This window comes from Apodemus sylvaticus, chromosome 9 (assembly GCF_947179515.1).
Source record: "Apodemus sylvaticus chromosome 9, mApoSyl1.1, whole genome shotgun sequence".
Taxonomy (NCBI): Eukaryota; Metazoa; Chordata; class Mammalia; order Rodentia; family Muridae; genus Apodemus; species Apodemus sylvaticus.
The window spans coordinates 45,986,246-45,990,450 of record NC_067480.1 but is presented as its reverse complement, the minus strand read 5'-3'; the positions used below and the strand labels follow the sequence as shown (position 1 = coordinate 45,990,450).

The 4,205-nt window shown below is 38.0% G+C and overlaps 1 non-coding gene across 1 annotated transcript; it reads left to right on the top strand.

Annotated features, from left to right (window-relative positions):
- Nucleotides 1–3,674: 3,674 nt before the first annotated feature.
- On the top strand, nt 3,675–3,804 carry LOC127693149 (small nucleolar RNA SNORA17). The gene has a single exon (XR_007979624.1). It is a non-coding gene; the product is annotated as a small nucleolar RNA SNORA17 (small nucleolar RNA).
- Nucleotides 3,805–4,205: the final 401 nt, after the last annotated feature.

The window sequence follows — 4,205 nt, the reverse complement described above, 5'->3', positions numbered from 1 at the left end:
TTTCAAATGATTTCCCCTTTTCTAGCCCTCCACACCCCGAGAGTCCCATAAGCCCCCTTCCCTCCCTCTGTTCTCCCACCCACTCCTTCCCACTTCCCTGTTCTGGTTTTGCCCTATACTGCTTCAATGAGTCTTTCCAGAACAAGAGGCCACTCCACTGTTCTTCTTGTACCTCATTTGATGTGTGGATTATGTTTTGGGTATTCCAGTTTTCTAGGTTAATATCCACTTATTAGTGAGTGCATACCCTGATTGATCTTTTGAGACTGGGTTACCTCACTTAGTATGATGTTTTCCAGCTCCATCCATGCCTAAGAATTTCATGAATTCATTGTTTCTAATAGTTGAATAGCACTCCATTGTATATATATACCACATTTTTTGTATCCACTCTTCTGTTGAGGGATACCTGGGTTCTTTCCAACTTCTGGCTATTATAAATAGGGCTGCTATGAACATAGTGGAACATATATCCTTATTACATGCTGGGGAATCCTCTGGGTTTATGCCCAGGAATGGTATAGCAGGATCTTCCGGAAGTGAGGTGCCCAGTTTTCTGAGGAACCGCCAGACTGATTTCCAGAGTGGTTGTACCAATTTGCAACCCCACCAGCAGTGGAGGAGTGTTCCTCTTTCTCCACATCGTTGCCAACACCTCTGTCTCCTGAATTTTTAATCTTAGCCATTCTGACTGGTGTAAGGTGAAATCTCAGAGTTGTTTTGATTTGCATTTCCCTAATGACTAATGAAGTTGAGCATGTTTCAAGATGCTTCTCCACCATCTGAAGTTCTTCAGGTGAAAATTCTTTAATTCTGTACCCCATTTTTTAATAGGGTTATTTGGTTTTCTGGAGTCTAACTTCTTGAGTTCTTTATATATATTGGATATTAGCCCTCTATCTGATGTAGGATTGGTGAAGATGTTTTCCCAATTTGTTGGTTGCCGATTTGTCCTTTTGATGGTGTCCTTTGCCGTACAGAAACTTTGTAATTTTATGAGATCCCATTTGTCAATTCTTGATCTTAGAGCATACGCTATTGGTGATCTGTTCAGAAACTTTCCCCCTGTACCAATGTCCTCAAGGGTTGAGAATCTTATTGAATTAATGTTATGAACTAATTATGGTATATCATAATAGTGTCTCATTAAAATTTAATTTATAACCAAAAAAATTTAAAAGTTACCTTGGTTTGAAGGGGAGAAGCCTTTGAAACAATTGCAAAGATGGACTCCTGAGCTATGCTGTTCACTGTTAAATGAACATCCATAGTTTATTTGGTTGTTGATTTTACTAACTTATTTTATATAGGTTTCGCGATAGTATTCATAGAGAATATAAAATAATAATATTCCAATAAAACTATCAGATATGAAAATAAATGTCATATGTGACTTAGGTGTGAATACAACACTCCAAATGTTCACCATACATTTCTGTCATTTGAAACCATGTCTTTAACTTGAGCCTAAGTTTCTTGGTAGCCAGGAAGAGAACTATAATTTGGTACAAGAGATATATGATTCCAGATGTGTCTCATGAGTCTTAGTCATACTTATGTATAAATACTAAAGATGAACATTTTCAATAAATCTTTTAGAGATGAATAAATCTTTTAAATATGAAAGGACATAGCACAATAAATTTTGAAAGCATTTATATAATATTTAATATTATATAAACTCATGGTTGCTTGTCTTGCAATTCTGATAACTTAGCTGCATTTACTTAGGCATTCAAGTAAGAGGTATTTAAAATGCTTATTAAGAATTTGCCGTGTGCCTTGGAGATAAACTGATGAGCAAGACAGATAATGTGTCAGAGATGACAGAATGTTTAGAAATCATGTAATAAATCAATAAACTCATCTCAAAGAATGGAGTGTTTTGGAGATGATACAAACAGATTATATTTTGGGGAGTAACTGGGTAGATGGATGATATGTGACCTGAGACAGAGTGCCCTGACAAGATGAAAAAAAGGATTTCTAAGCATGGAGAAGGGCAATTTTACTAGGTCTCAGGGATGAAAACTGTTTGAGAGTTTGAAAAAGTAACACTGAGTCTGCTGCTGTGTCTGGAGGGCAGGAGAGGAAATAAAGAAGAATTGAGAGATTCGTAGTGGATAGAGTTTTGCTGAGGAGTTTTAACAGGTCAGCTGTTAAAACTTGCACTATTATTGATAGGATCCCTGCTTGATTCACAGCTTACAACTACCTATGGGTACAGCTCTATGTGGAGCTGAAACCTCTAGTGTCTAAGGATACATGCACATTTCCCTCACACATTAAAAAAAATCAAAGCAGGCAGAGATACCTACAGTAAGACTTTTGGATATTATGGGAAATGAGAAATAGGTTATATAATTTAGAATAAGATTGTCTGAATTATTCCCTCTCTCTCAATTTATTCTTTTATACATTGCATCCCAACCACAGCTTCCCTTCCCTATACTTCTCGTACTTCCTCTACCTCATCCCTTCTTTCCCAGATCTCCCTTCTCCTTTTCTCTTCATAAAAGAGCAGGCCTCCTAGGGATATCAACTGAATATAGCATAACAAGATACAATAAGACCAAGGCAACCTAGCAGAGAAGGATCTTAAACACAGGCAAAAGAATCAGAGATACTGCTCCCACTCTTGGGAGCTCCACAAAAACACTAAGCTATGCAGTCATAATATTTAAGCAGAGGACCTACCTAGACCAATGTAAGGTCCAGGATTGCTGATTCAGTCTTTGTAAGCCTCTATGAGCCCTGCTAGGTTGATTCTGTGTTCTCTCGGTGTCCTTGGTCCACTGGCTTCTATAATCCTTCTCCTTTTCTGTTGAGGTCCTTAAGTTCTACCTAATGTTTAACTGTGGGTCTCTGAGTCTGCTCCCTTCAGTTTCTGGAGGAAGTCGCTCTGATACTGATTGGAGCTGGGTACTGATCGAAATGTATAGCAGAATATTACTATGAATCATTTCATTGACATTTTATGAGTCATATTTGATTTTATCCTAGGTCTTTTGTCTATCCATCAAAAATGATAAAATATTGGATATTATTTAACTTACAAATATTCTCTCTTGAAAAAAATTCCATAAATGATAAAATTTTTTAAAGTCAAGGCTGTTCTTTGCTACTAATCATTATCTAAATTTGAGTAGAAGGGCTGTAGTGATGGCTCAGTGGTTAAGAGCACTGCTGTTCTTCCAAGAACTAGATTTAAAATTCAGCTCCAACATGGTGGCTTATAGTTATTTGCAATTCCAATTCCAATATTGATGCTTTCTCTTTCTTTTCTGGACATCAGATAAGCACGTTGTAAAACACACACACACACACACACACACACACACGCACACGCACGCGCACGCGCACACGCACGCACACGCACACACACACACACACACACACACGCACGCACACACACACACACACACACACACACACACACATTATACACATAAAAACCACTAGGTAGACTAACTAATAGTTATGTGATACTAAAGTATGTTTGGAGTTGTGTCTTTCACAACAAATTGATAAAGGGGCACTATAGCTTCTAAAATGATATGCTAAAAAGTAGAATTTGGCAGAAAATTTATATTATGTGATCTTCATTATTTTATCACAGAGCAAAATGAAATCAGGAGCTTCTAATTATTTATGGAAGCATGAAAATATTAGCACCTGCCCCTAGAGGAATTGCAGGTGTGACTGTTGTATCACATGTGCATCAGCAGGTGGCAGAGAAGAGAGGCTATGTTTCTTAGATCAGTGTTCTGACCTATGAACATGAGAGTTGCTCCCAAGAACTTTTTTAAACAGGTCCACTCCCTCATATCCTTTCTTTTCTTCTATCTCTGGTGGGTGGTGGACTAAGAGGGCATGAAAACATTTAAAAACCATCATTAAAAATAGGTTTTGAAAAAAAAGTAAAGCTACAACGCTCCCTGAAAAATAAAGCAAGCCTGAAATGACCAACAGTCCAGTGATACACAGGTCTGGGGTGGTTGTAGTGACAGACCATGCCTGAGATGAATCGTGCTCAGTGCCATAATACAAGAATTGGGTATAACACTCCTGAGACCACTCCTGAGTAACTCAAGAGACCCAAGAGACCCTGGGCAGCACTAAGAGGAGCAAATAAGTGGTGGAGAAATAGAAGAGAAAAATAAACAGAAGGATGTGGGCATAATGAAGAGAGATGGGACTGGAGA